Genomic DNA, 15,274 nt, shown 5'->3' with positions numbered 1-15,274 from the left:
CAAAAGAAAAAACTAAACAGAGACAAAAGGATAGGGACGGGTCCTGCACCAGCGGGAGAGAGCTGTGAAGGAGGAAAAGTGTCCACACACTAGGAAGCCCCTTCGCGGGTGGAGACTTCGGGAGGCGGAGTGGGGGAGCTTGGGAGCCGCGGAGGAGAGCACAGCAACAGGGGTGCGGAGGGCAAAGCGGACAGATTCCAGCGCAGAGGATCGGGCCGACCGGCACTCACCAGCCGAGAGGCTTGTCTGCTCGCCCGCCGGGGCGGGCGGGACTGGGAGCTGAGGCTCCGGCTTTTGTCGGAGCGCCGGGAGAGGACTGAGGTTGGCGGCGTGAACACAGCCTGCAGGGCGTTGGTGCGCCGGCGGCTGGCTGGGAGAGAGTCCGGGGAGAGGTCTGGACCTGCCGAAGAGGCAAGAGACTTTTACGTCCCTCTTTGTTTCCTGGTGCACGAGGAGAGGGGATTAAGAACGCTGCTTGAGAGAGCTCCAGGGACGGGCGCGAGCCGCGGCTAAGAGTGCGGAGCCCAGAGACGGACATGGGACGCTAAGGCCGCTGCTGCCGCCGCCAGGAGGCCTGTGTGCGAACACAGGTCACTAGCCACACGCCCTTCCGGGGAGCCTGTGCAGCCCGCCACTGCCAGGGTCCCGGGATCCAGGGACGGCTCCCCGGGAGAGCGCACGGCGCGCCTCAGGCTGCAGCGTCACGCCGGCCTCTGCCGCTGCAGGCCCGCCCCGCACTCCGTGACCCTCCCTACCCCCCGGCCTGGGTGAGCCAGAGCCTCCGAATCAGCGGCTCCTTTAACCTCGTCCTGTCTGAGCAAAGAACAGACGCCCTCCGGCGACCTACACGCACAGGCGGGGCCAAATCCAAAGCTGAGCCCCTGGGAACTGTCAGAACAAAGAAGAGAAAGGGAAATCTCTCCCAGCAGCCTCAGAAGCAGCGGATTAAAGCTCCACAATCAACTTGATATACCCTGCATCTGTGGAATACCTGAATAGACAACGAATCATCCCAAATTAAGGAGCCCTGTGGATGAAAGGCTCTTGGTGCTGCAGCCAGGAGTCAGTGCTGTGCCTCTGAGGTGGGAGAGCCAACTTCAGGACACTGGTCCACAAGAGGCCTCCCAGCTGCATATAATATCAAACAGCAAAAATCTCCGAGAGATCTCCATCTCAACGCCAGCACCCAGCTTCACTCAACGACCAGCAAGCTACAGTGCTGGACATCCTATGCCAAACAACTAGCAAGACAGGAACACAACCCCACCCATTAGCAGAGAGGCTGCCCAACATCATAGTAAGTCTACAGACACCCCAAAACACACCACCAGACGTGGACCTGCCCACCAGAAAGACAAGATCCAGCCTCATACACCAGAACACAGGCACTAGTACCCTCCACCAGGAAACCTACACAACCCACTGAACCAACCTTAGCCACTGGGGACAGACACAAAAAACAACAGGAACTACGAACCTTCAGCCTGCAAAAAAGGAGACCCCAAACACAGTAAGATAAGCAAAATGAAAAGACAGAAAAACACACAGCAGATGAAGGAGCAAGATAAAAACCCACCAGACCTAACAAATGAAGAGGAAATAGGCAGTCTACCTGAAAAAGAATTCAGAATAATGATAGTAAGGTTGATCCGAAATCTTGGCGATAGAATGGACAATAGAATGGACAAATTGCAAGAATCAGTTAACAAGGACCTAGAAGAACTAAAGATGAAGCAAGCAACGATGAACAACACAATAAATGAAATTAAAAGTACTCTAGATGGGATCAATAGCAGAATAACTGAGGCAGAAGAACGGATAAGTGACCTGGAAGATAAAATAGTGGAAATAACTACTTCAGAGCAGAATAAAGAAAAAAGAATGAAAAGAACTGAGGACAGTCTCAGAGACCTCTGGGACAACATTAAACGCACCAACATTCGAATTATAGGGGTTCCAGAAGAAGAAGAGAAAAAGAAAGGGACTGAGAAAATATTTGAAGAGATTATAGTTGAAAACTTCCCTAATATGGGAAAAGAAATCGTTAATCAAGTCCAGGAAGCACAGAGAGTCCCATACAGGATAAATCCAAGGAGAAATACGCCAAGACACATATTAATCAAATTGTCAAAAATTAAATACAAAGAAAACATATTAAAAGCAGCAAGGGAAAAACAACAAATAACACACAAGGGAATCCCCATAAGGTTAACAGCTGATCTTTCAGCAGAAACTCTGCAAGCCAGAAGGGAGTGGCAGGACATATTGAAAGTGTTGAAGGAGAAAAACCTGCAACCAAGATTACTCTACCCAGCAAGGATCTCATTCAGATTTGATGGAGAAATTAAAACCTTTACAGACAAGCAAAAGCTGAGAGAGTTCAGCACCACCAAACCAGCTCTACAACAACTGCTAAAGGAACTTCTCTAGGCAAGAAACACAAAAGAAGGAAAGGACCTACAATAACGAACCCAAAACAATTAAGAAAATGGGAATAGGAACACACATATCGATAATTACCTTAAATGTAAATGGACTAAATGCTCCCACCAAAAGACACAGATTGGCTGAATGGATACAAAAACAAGACCCATATATTTGCTGTCTACAAGAGACCCACTTCAGACCTAGAGACACATACAGACTGAAAGTAAGGGGATGGAAAAAGGTATTTCATGCAAATGGAAACCAAAAGAAAGCTGGAGTAGCAATTCTCATATCAGACAAAATAGACTTTAAACCAAAGACTATTAGAAGAGACAAAGAAGGACACTACATAATGATCAAGGGATCGATCCAAGAGGAAGATATAACAATTGTAAATATTTATGCACCCAACATAGGTGCACCTCAATACATAAGGCAAATACTGACAACCATAAAAGGGGAAATCGACAGTAACACATTCATAGTAGGGGACTTTAACACCCCACTTTCACCAATGGACAGATCATCCAAAATGAAAATAAATAAGGAAACACAAGCTTTAAATGATACATTAAACGAGATGGAGTTAATTGATATTTATAGGACATTCCATCCAAAAACAACAGAATACACATTTTTCTCAAGTGCTCATGGAACATTCTCCAGGATAGATCATATCTTGGGTCACAAATCAAGCCTTGGTAAATTTAAGAAAATTGAAATTGTATCAAGTATCTTTTCTGACCACAACGCCATGAGACTAGATATCAATTACAGGAAAAGATCTGTAAAAAATACAAACACATGGAGGCTAAACAATACACTACTTAATAATGAAGTGATCACTGAAGAAATCAAAGAGGAAATCAAAAAATACCTAGAAACAAATGACAATGGAGACACAACGACCCAAAACCTGTGGGATGCAGCAAAAGCAGTTCTAAGGGGGAAGTTTATAGCAATACAAGCCCACCTTAAGAAGCAGGAAACATCTCGAATAAACAACCTAACCTTGCACCTCAAGCAATTAGAGAAAGAAGAACAAAAAAACCCCAAAGCTAGCAGAAGGAAAGAAATCATAAAAATCAGATCAGAAATAAATGAAAAAGAAATGAAGGAAACAATAGCAAAGATCAATAAAACTAAAAGCTGGTTCTTTGAGAAGATAAACAAAATAGATAAACCACTAGCCAGACTCATTAAGAAAAAAAGGGAGAAGACTCAAATCAATAGAATTAGAAATGAAAAAGGAGAGGTAACAACTGACACTGCAGAAATAAAAGAGATCATGAGAGATTACTACAAGCAACTCTATGCCAATAAAATGGACAATCTGGAAGAAATGGACAAATTCTTAGAAATGCACAACCTGCCAAGACTGAATCAGGAAGAAATAGAAAATATGAACAGACCAATCACAAGCACTGAAATTGAAACTGTGATTAAAAATCTTCCAACAAAGAAAAGCCCAGGACCAGATGGCTTCACAGGCGAATTCTATCAAACATTTAGAGAAGAGCTAACACCTATCCTTCTCAAACTCTTCCAAAATATAGCAGAGGGAGGAACACTCCCAAACTCCTTCTACGAGGCCACCATCACCTTGATACCAAAACCAGACAAGGATGTCACAAAGAAAGAAAACTACAGGCCAATATCACTGATGAACATAGATGCAAAAATCCTCAACAAAATACTAGCAAATAGAATCCAACAGCACATTAAAAGGATCATACACCATGATCAAGTGGGGTTTATTCCAGGAATGCAAGGATTCTTTAATATACGCAAATCTATCAATGTGATAAACCATATTAACAAACTGAAGGAGAAAAACCATATGATCATCTCAATAGATGCAGAGAAAGCTTTTGACAAAATTCAACACCCATTTATGATAAAAACCCTGCAGAAAGTAGGCATAGAGGGAACTTTCCTCAACATAATAAAGGCCATATATGACAAGCCCACAGCAAACATCATCCTCAATGGTGAAAAACTGAAAGCATTTCCACTAAGATCAGGAACAAGACAAGGTTGCCCACTCTTACCACTCTTATTCAACATAGTTTTGGAAGTTTTAGCCACAGCAATCAGAGAAGAAAAGGAAATAAAAGGAATCCAAATCGGAAAAGAAGAAGTAAAGCTGTCACTGTTTGCAGATGACATGATCCTATACATAGAGAACCCTAAAGATGCTACCAGAAAACTACTAGAGCTAATCAATGAATTTGGTAAAGTGGCAGGATACAAAATTAATGCACAGAAATCTCTGGCATTCCTATACACTAATGATGAAAAATCTGAAAGTGAAATCAAGAAAACATTCCCATTTACCATTGCAACAAAAAGAATAAAATATCTAGGAATAAACCTACCTAAGGAGACAAAAGATCTGTATGCAGAAAATTATAAGACACTGATGAAAGAAATTAAAGATGATACAAATAGATGGAGAGATATACCATGTTCTTGGATTGGAAGAATCAACATTGTGAAAATGACTCTACTACCCAAAGCAATCTATAGATTCAATGCAATCCCTATCAAACTACCACTGGCATTTTTCACAGAACTAGAACAAAAAATTTTGCAATTTGTATGGAAACACAAAAGACCCCGAATAGCCAAAGCAATCTTGAGAACGAAAGAAGGAACTGGAGGAATCAGGCTCCCAGACTTCAGACTATACTACAAAGCTACAGTTATCAAAACGGTATGGTACTGGCACAAAAACAGAAAGATAGATCAATGGAACAGGATAGAAAGCCCAGAGATAAACCCACGCACATATGGTCACCTTATCTTTGACAAAGGAGGCAGAAATGTACCGTGGAGAAAGGACAGCCTATTCAATAAGTGGTGCTGGGAAAACTGGACAGCTACATGTAAAAGTATGAAGTTAGATCACTCCCTAACACCATACACAAAAATAAGCTCAAAATGGATTAAAGACCTAAATGTAAGGCCAGAAACTATCAAACTCTTAGAGGAAAACATAGGCAGAACACTCTATGACATAAATCACAGCAAGATTCTTTCTGACCCACCTCCTAGAGTAATGGAAATAAAAACAAGAGTAAACAAATGGGACCTAATGAAACTTAAAAGCTTTTGCGCAGCAAAGGAAACCATAAAGAAGACCAAAAGACAACCCTCAGAATGGGAGAAAATATTTGCAAATGAAGCAACTGACAAAGGATTGATCTCCAAAATTTATAAGCAGCTCATGCAGCTTAATAACAAAAAAACAAACAACCCAATCCAAAAATGGGCAGAAGACCTAAATAGACATTTCTCCAAAGAAGATATACAGAGTGCCAACAAACACATGAAAGAATGCTCAACATCGCTAATCATGAGAGAAATGCAAATCAAAACTACAATGAGATATCATCTCACACCAGTCAGAATGGCCATCATCAAAAAATCTAGAAACAATAAATGCTGGAGAGGGTGTGGAGAAAAGGGAACACTCTTGCACTGCTGGTGGGAATGTGAATTGGTTCAGCCACTATGGAGAACAGTATGGAGGTTCCTTAAAAAACTACAAATAGAACTACCATATGACCCAGCAATCCCACTACTGGGCATATACCCTGAGAAAACCAAAATTCAAAAAGAGTCATGTACCAAAATGTTCATTGCAGCTCTATTTACAATAGCCCGGAGATGGAAACAACCTAAGTGCCCGTCATCGGATGAATGGATAAAGAAGATGTGGCACATATATACAATGGAATATTACTCAGCCATAAAAAGAAACGAAATTGAGCTATTTGTAATGAGGTGGATAGACCTAGAGTCTGTCATACAAAGTGAAGTAAGTCAGAAAGAAAAAGACAAATACCGTATGCTAACACATATATATGGAATTTAAGAAAAAAATGTCATGAAGAACCTAGGGGTAAAGCAGGAATAAAGACGCAGACCTCTTAGAGAACGGACTTGAGGTTATGGGGAGGGGGAAGGGTGAGCTGTGACAGGGCGAGAGAGAGTCATGGGCATATACACAGTAACAAACGCAGTAAGGTAGATAGCTAGTGGGAAGCAGCCGCATGGCACAGGGATATTGGCTCGGTGCTTTGTGACAGCCTGGAGGGGTGGGATGGGGAGGGTGGGAGGGAGGGAGACGCAACAGGGAAGACATATGGGAACATATGTTTATGTATGACTGATTCACTTTGTTATAAAGCAGAAACTAACACACCATTGTAAAGCAATTATACCCCAATAAAGATGTTAAAAAATAAAATAAAATAAAATAAAAAAATAAATAAAAATAGAACTACCATATGATCCAGCAATCCCACTACTGGGCATAAACCCTGAGAAAACCATAATTCAAAAAGAGTCATGTGCCACAATGTTCATTGCAGCTCTATTTACAATAGCCGGGACATGGAAGCAACCTAAGTGTCTACTGACAGATGAAAGCCATAAAAAGAAATGAAATTGAGTTATTTGTAGTGAGGTGGATGGACCTAGAGTCTGTCATACAGAGTGAAGTAAGTCAGAAAGAGAAAAACAAATACCATATGCTAACACATATATATGGAATCTAAAAGAAAAAATGGTTCTGAAGAGCCTAGGGGTAGGACAGGAATAAAGACGCAGACGTAGAGAATGGACTTAAGGACACGGGGAGCGGGAAGGGTAAGCTGGGACGAAGTGAGAGAGGGGCATGGACATATATACACTACCAAATGTAAAATAGATAGCTAATGGGAAGCAGCTGCATAGCACAGGGAGAGCAGCTCGGTGCTTTGTGACCAGCTAGGGGGGTGGGATAGGGAGGGTGGGAGGGAGATGCAAGAGGGAGGAGATATGGGGATATATGTATATATAGGTGATTCACTTTGTTATAAAGCAGAAACTAACACACCATTGTAAAGCAATTATACTCCAATAAAGGTGTAAAAAAAAAAAAAAAAAGACAGTAGGGGACTTCCCTGACAGTCCAGTGGTTAAGACACCATGCTTCCATTGCAGGGGGTGCAGGTTTGATCCCTGGTCGGGGAACTAAGATCCCACATGCCACGTGGTGCAGCCAAAACAAAAAACAAACAAAAAAAGACAGTAGGAAAGTTTTCCGGTGTTTCTACTCAACCATGCCCCACCCCCTCTCTGGCACAGCGGAGGTCTTCATTCTTGAAGTGATGTCAACACAGTTTCTAATCCCCTCCCTCAAACCAGTGGAAGCTGAGGCACCCTTATTTGCAAATTACTGCGTATATACATTCTAACCTGTGTTGGGGAGACCTAAAGAACTGCAACATAAAGAAATGTGAGGCACTTGCTTCTCTTTCACGTCAGGTGGAAGTCAGGTGGACAAAGCAACAGCCACTGCTCCTAAAAGACATCTGAGGCAAGGGATTATGAGTGGAGACACACAACAGATCATATACAGCCCAGAGGAGAAGCTTGGAAAGTTAGTACATTCAAAAGCAGCTGTGTATAAGGGGTATTTAGAAAGCCACATGCATGCACAGCACAAGACACATACCCAGAAAAGACCTGCAGAGACCTGATGCTTCACCCTGGGCTTATGCCTAGGCTCAGAGCAAGCCTGCATAAATATTAAATGATAATCCCAGCACAGAGCCAATCTGAAAAAAAGGGAGAGGTGGAGTTTTGTTTGTTTGTTTTTCTGTTTCTCTGTGTGTGTGTGTGTGTGTGTGTGTGTGTGTGTGTGTGTGTTTTGCTTGTTTGTTTAGCTCCTGGCATTCAAGGAAATCTCTACCAAAACATTAGCTGATCATGAGCTAAAGGAGCAGAGATTTCAGTGAGCACACACAAGGAATAGTCTTTGCAAAAATAGTTTGGAAAAGTATAAACATAAGCAGACCACTACAACCTTCAACAGTAAAAACATAAACAAACCAAAAGAGCAAATGCTAGGGAATAGGGAGAATCTGATTTCCAAAGTTAGCACATTTTAATAATCAAATACCCAGTTTTCAACAAAACAATGATAACGCATACAAAGACACAAGAAAATATGCCCATTCAAAGTAACAAACAAAAAAAAAATTGACAGGGAATTCCCTGGCAGTCCAGTGATTAGGATTCTGAGCTTCCACTGCAGGGGGCATGGGTTCAATCCCTGATCGAGGAACTCAGACCCCACAAGCCACACAGTGCTGCCAAAAAAAAAAAAAAAAAAATTGACAAAGACCATCCTTGAGGAAACCCATAAGAAAAGATCTTAAAACAACTGTCTAGGGAGTTCCCTGGTGGTCTAGTGGTTGGGAATTGGTGCTTTTACTGCTGTGGCCTGGGTTCAATCCCTGGTCGGGGAACTGATATCCCACAAGCTGTGCAGTGTAGCCAAAAAAATAAACCAAAACAAAACCAACAACTGTCTAAAATATACTCAAGAAGGTACAGAGGAAAAGGTACAAAGAGCCAAAGGAAATCAGAAAAAAAAGTATGAACAAAATTAATAAAGAGATACAAAATCTAAAAAGAAATCAAAAAGAAATTCTGGAGCTGAAAAGTACAATAACAAATGAAAAATCCACTAGAAGGGTTCAACAGCAGATTTGAGGAAATAATCAGTGAACTTGAAGATAGAGCAATTGAAATAATCAAGTTTGAGGAGAAGAAATAGAAAAGTAGGACTTCCCTGGTGGCGCAGTGGTTAAGAATCCACCTGCCAATGCAGGGGACACAGGTTCGAGCCCTGGTCCGGGAAGATCCCACATGCCACGGAGCAACTAAGCCCGTGCACCACAACTACTGAGCCTGTGCTCGAGAGCCCGTGAGCCACAACTACTGAGGCCGTGTGCTGCAGCTACTGAAGCCTGCGCGTCTAGAGCCTGTGCTCCACAAGAGAAGCCACCTCAGTGAGAAGCCCGCGCACCACAACAAAGAGTAACCCCCGTTCGCCGCAACTAGAGAAAGCCCGTGCACAGCAACAAAGATCCAACGCAGCCAAAAATAAATAAATTTATTTTTTAAAAAAAAGAGAGAGAGAGAGGACTTCCTCAACATGATAAAGGACATTTACAAAAATCCCACAGCAGGGCTTCCCTGGTGATGCAGTGGTTGAGAGTTTGCCTGTCGATGCACGGGACACGGGTTCGTGCCCCGGTCCGGGAACATCCCACATGCCACGGAGCGGCTGGGCCCGTGAGCCATGGCCACTGAGCCTGCGCGTCCGGAGCCTGTGCTCCGCAACGGAAGAGGCCACAGCAGTGAGAGGCCCGTGTACTGCAAAAAAAAAACCCAAAAATCCATATACCTGATAAGGGGTTGATATTAATATGCAGAATCTATTTTTTTAATTCCACAAATTCAATAAAAATAACCCACCCAGGGAACTCCCTGGTGGTCCAGTGGTTAGGGCTCTGCACTTCCACTGCAGGGGACATGGGTTCAATCCCTGGTGGGGTAACTAAGATCCCGCATGCCATGCAGTGAGGCCCAAAACAAACAAACAAAAAAAGCACCCAACTCAAAAACAGGCAAAGAACTTGAACAGACTTTTTTGCCAAAGAACATAGACAAATGACCAGTAAGTAAGCACATGAAAAGATGCTCAACATCGTTAGTCTTTAGGAAATACAAATCAAACCACAATGAGATACCACTGTACACCCATTAGGCTGGCCTTTATTTAAAAACATGGAAAATACCAAGTGTTGTTAGTGATATGGAAAAGTTAGAAAGCTCACACACTGTTGGTGGGAATATAGACTGGTGCAGCCACTATGGAAAACAGTTTGGCAGCTCCTCAAGAAGTTAAACATGGAATTGCCTTAGGATCCATCAATTCTACTGTACTCCAAGGTATATACCCAAAAGAACTGAAAGCAGGAATAGGTGTACACCAGTGTTCACTGATGCACTATTCACAATAGCCCAAATCTGGAAACAACCGAAGTGTCCATCAACAGATGAATGGATAAAAACGTGGCATATACATGCTTGGAATATTATTCAGTCACAAAAAGATATGAAATTCTGATACATGCTACTACCCGGATGAACTTAAAGACATTATGGTAACTGAAATAAGTCAGACACCAAAGGACAAATACTGTGATTCCACTTATATGAGGACCCTAGAGTGGTCAAATCCATAGAGACAGAAAGTAGAATGATGGTTGCCAGGGGTTCGTGGAGTGGGTCAGAAGTTATTGTTTAACGCGTATTGAGTTTCAGGTTGGGAAGGTGAAGATGTTCTGGAGACAGATGGTGGTGAATTCACAACAGTGTGAATGTACTTTAAATACTTCACACTTCGGCAATGTGGATCGTACACTTAGAATGATTAAGATGGTCAATTTTATGTTATGTATGTTTTACCACAATTTACAAAAAAGAGGGCAGGGCAGGAAGATGGAAGAACTCGGATCCCTGCGGCCATCCAGCTCCAGTTATCCGACCCCTCTTCCTTTACATCCCTGTCATGGGGCTTCTCTTACCGCAGCTAGACGCACTCCTAAGTGATGTGCCCGGAACTCCCTGCTCTCTCTCACCTGGCTCTCAGCATCCCCTACTGGTGCTTTGCAGGGCCCAGTTGATATTTTCAGCCAGATACCTCTTCTTTGTGGGGAATGCCCTGGGCATTGTCGGATTTAACAGCATTCCTCCTTCTACCCACTAGATGCCAGTAGCATCCGCCCCCAGATGTGATGATCTCAACTGTCTCCACTCCTTGCCAGAGGCCGCGTTGGGGCAAATCACCCCAGTTGAGAACCACTGCCCCACGAAGCCTTTGCTAAGCCAGCTAACCTGCCCACTGTTCTCCACGTGTCCTGTGGGTCCCCTGCCCCCAGCTCAGCTGTGACGCCACAAAGGCCCCTCCACGTCTTCCCGATTCCTACCTGTCCTTCACAACTCGCGTCAAATTCTTCAGCATGGTTGGGACTTTGCCCACCACCCCAGGCCCAGGTGGGCTCTCCATGCTCTAGCCATCCCAGCATTTGGTCTCTCTGTTGCCTTATGTATGTGTTTTGCTCCTGAAAGCTGAGTTCCTGGTTCCTGGGGGCAGGGATATTGCACATATAAGGGTCCAATCTATCCATTTCAGTGAACATATGAGATTGTCTTTCCCTGGGGCCCAGCCGCAGTCAGGAAGCACTGGTGTGGAAGCCAGAAAGCTCAGGGCTGTCTGGTCCTTTGTCCCCATCCCCGGTGGGGCAGCCACCAGCATCTCGGGAGTCTGCTCACCCAGCTTGCTCACACAGCATCTCAGGAGCCTGAGGTGGGGAAGGGCCTGCAGGTCCATGGAGAGGATGGCCCAGGACTATGGCCTGGCCTGGTCTCTGCCCTGAGTCACAGAGGTGACTTGGAGGGAGCGTCCAGCCCATTGCATCGGGGGCAGAGTCCAGCCTGCTTAGCACATCTTTCCTTCCACTTTTAACTGGAACTAGTGCTCAAGAGCCTCAGGCAGGAGAGGGGCTTGTGACAATGAATTACCCTCAAGGTACCAGGGACACTCTCAGGGGAAAAGCTTTTAATGAACATGGGTGAGTCCTGGTTGGGCCCAAGAACCCATTAACAACTTGGCATGGTGCATGCTTCCAAGAGCTCCCAGGCCAGAGTAAAGACCAGGCCCCAGAGACAAGCCTAATGAGGTCAAGGGCAGTATTAGATACTCACCGAGAAAAAGATGCCCAGCCCAGGCCAAGGATCAGGAAGCCTTCCTGGAGGAAGCCATGCCCAGGCAAGAAAGGTTCCACACTCTAGGGTTGCCAAATTTAGTAAATACAGAGGAAGATGCCCAGCCAGTTCTAAATTTCAGATAAACAACTAATAATTTTTTAGTATGTCACGAATATGGGATGGGACATATCAATACTTAGGCTAGAAAGTTACACCCTTTATCACTGCCCCTCACAGATGAAGATGAGACTCAGAGAAGGGACAGGACACAGCTGGACCTTGGGTTCTAGAGGGGAGCCCACTGATCTGAGCACCCTCCTACTCTGCCACTTAGCTGGCTGGCACTAAGGCTAGCGACTTACTCTCTCTGAGCTGCAGTTTTCCAACCTGTACAATGGGATGGGTGTGTGGACAGTAAAGCTCGCCTCTCAAGGGCTGGTGTGGGGTCCAGCAGCATCGGGCTCCCACAGGAAGGAGGTTATTAGAAATGCAGAATCTCTGGCCCTGCCCCAGACCCGTGGGATGAAACCTGCATTCCGAGAAGCCTCTGCGATCCAGGTGTGCATTCAAGTTTGAGGGCGCTGTGTGCAGAGCTGTCCCATGGGACCCAGGGGCTAGCACAGAGCCAGGCACGGGGCGGGGGGTGCTGGGGCACAGGGCCTCCCAAGCCTTATTGGCTCATCCTACACACAGGGACACTCGGAGAGGGCACTATACACCCACTTACAGCTGAGACCCCAGAGGAGGCCAAGAAAAGCGAGGCGCTTCCCTGGAGGCCGGGCTGGCACATCTCGGTGCCACAGAGGCAGTTCTTGGAGCTGGTCTGAAGGCCTCGGATACACCCGTGCTCTCCAGCTCAGCCGTGCCACGTTGATCTCACTGCTTCTCAGCAGCCTTGAGGATGGATTCATGGGCAAACAGACACTCGAGCTCTGAAGAGGCTCTGAGCTGAGTGAGGTTGAGTCTGCCCAGAGAGGTGCCTGGTGGGAGGCTGGGCAGAGGTGACTTTTCCTGCCCAGAAGGATCACGTCTTCTTTTTCCACATAAACATGGCTGTGGTGAACACACGAGAAGTGGCTCTGGGCCCCGCTGAGAAGCAGGACACCCTAAGGCTTTTTTCCGGGGAAGAGGATGGCATTTGGCAGGGGTGCCTCCCTGCACGAATTCAGCTCGATCGACATTGCCTCCCTCCAGGAAAAACTGCCGCTAAAGACCAAAGTCCCCGAGAACAACTAATTCCCCAAAGGCTGAGTCACCGATCCTCAGCAGATGGGGAGAGAATTAGCTGGAATGGGAAATGCACTTGAACTGGTTCGTGCTCTGGGTCCAGAGGTTTCTAGGGACACTCTGTTCTCCCATGCGTTATCGCCGTGGCTAAATCTGATCAGGGCGCTACCCTGCTTCAAATCCACTGGCGCCTTTCGGTATCTTTTGATTTTTTAACATGTGACTATTATCTTTTTAAAATAAATCAGGTTAGTTTTTCAGTCTTTGCCTGTTTTGGTGACGACCACTTTGGTTTTCTTTTCATCCTCAGATGTGCCGGGTTCCCTCCCACCCGGAGCACTTACACACACTGTTCCCTCTCAGAACTGCTGTTCCCCCCACCCTTCCAGTCTCACCTGACTCCTCCAATTGGGTGAGGCCCCAGGTAACCCTCCTGGCACCGTGGACGTCCCAGAAGGGTGCCAGTCTAACCATCAGTGCGCTGGCTGGGGGGCCTGGCCCGCTCCCTCCTGCCCCCAGCCCAGCACCTGCACCTGGCAGCTCCAACAAGCGTTGGCGGAGCAGAAAGGTGCTTCAGGAGTCTGTAGCTTGGGGGAGGTTGGGATGCACTGAAAGCTTGGTTCTTGACCCCTCTAAAGGTCCTCCCATGCAGGGGCTGTGCTCTGTCCATCTCCCCTAGACCCTAGCCCACAGCCAGGAACACAGTGGCACCCATTCAAGCCTACGCGTGGGTGGGAGTAGGCCAGCCAGGGGTGGAGAAAGTCCCTGCACTCTGCTGCCCCCTTTGCCGTAAGCTCTGTGCGTAGCCAGCCTGGAAACGGCTGGAAACAGGCCAAGCTTATCTGTTGCTCAATGAAGCTGAGCTTAAGGCAGACTAATCCCACCTCTTTCCTTCCAAGTCCATATAACCCATCACGTGCACGCCTGTGTCCCAGGGCCTGTCCAGTTCTGTTTTGGACGTGCTTAACGAGGGCACAGGTTTCGGTATCAGATACACAAGTTCAACCTCTGAGGGCCTGTTTCCCCACGTGTAAATGGATAGCAGTGCCTCCACCCAAGGCTGTGTGACTGAATGAGACATCCGTACACCTTCCCTCTGCAGACCCAGGGCATGGGGACACACCACTCTCCTCAACCTGCCCAATTCAGATCCCACCAAGTGCCAGGGCCCATTCCAGCTGAGCGAGGGTTATGTAAACACAGCCCAGGGTTATGTAATAAAGTGCCTAGGGTGGCACCTGCCCCACGCTGGTGAGAGCGCCGGCAGCGCTGGCTACTCCTCCGTGGGCGTGGATAGCCGGGCCAGCCCGAGACACCAGAGCAGGCCTGTGCTGACCTCCAAATCCTGCCATCACCTGCCCTGTGACCTTGACGCCAGGTTAAGTTCTGAGCCTCAGTCTCCCACCCAGGAATCGGGAGTAGCCTTATGTTGGTAGAATGCTCAGCACGGCTCTCGGCACACAGCCTGCATCCAGCACGCGGCCGCCAAGCCCCAGCTCTGTGCCCAGGTGGGAACACAGCCCAGAGCAGAGGCCCCTTTGAGAAGGAACATCACTGGGGGAACCCGAGGCGCCCACTCTCCTGCATCCGGGCTGACTCTGGGTGTAAGCTCATTGGCCAGGATGCCTGGAGGTGGCAGGCGGAGGAACAAGGAAGGTTACAGTGCGAGGTTGGCACACATCGTAGAGCAGACAGCCTCCTCGATGGCCCGGGCTGTCGTGTCCCCAGGGCCAGGCCTCAGCTGCTCACCTGCCTCGGGCAGCAGAGACTGAAGGCAGCAGCCAGGCGGGGGCCAGGAAGCTCTCCAAGGCCGGCTCATCCCACGCGCAGTGACACCCACAACGCTCTCGGTACAGTTCTGGGACCCAGCAGACACTCATAAGCAGCCATCTTTGTTCAGCTCCATTAACCGATCTCCATTAAGGCGCCCGAGCCAGGGCAGACCGCAGGAACGCTGGCTGCATTGCACTGGCCGCTGTTCCACTCACTGATAATCCCAACCAAG

This window comes from Tursiops truncatus, chromosome 9, assembly GCF_011762595.2.
Source record: "Tursiops truncatus isolate mTurTru1 chromosome 9, mTurTru1.mat.Y, whole genome shotgun sequence".
In the NCBI taxonomy this organism is placed as follows: domain Eukaryota; kingdom Metazoa; phylum Chordata; class Mammalia; order Artiodactyla; family Delphinidae; genus Tursiops; species Tursiops truncatus.
The sequence above is the reverse complement of the archived record's forward strand: the minus strand, read 5'-3'. Positions refer to the sequence as shown.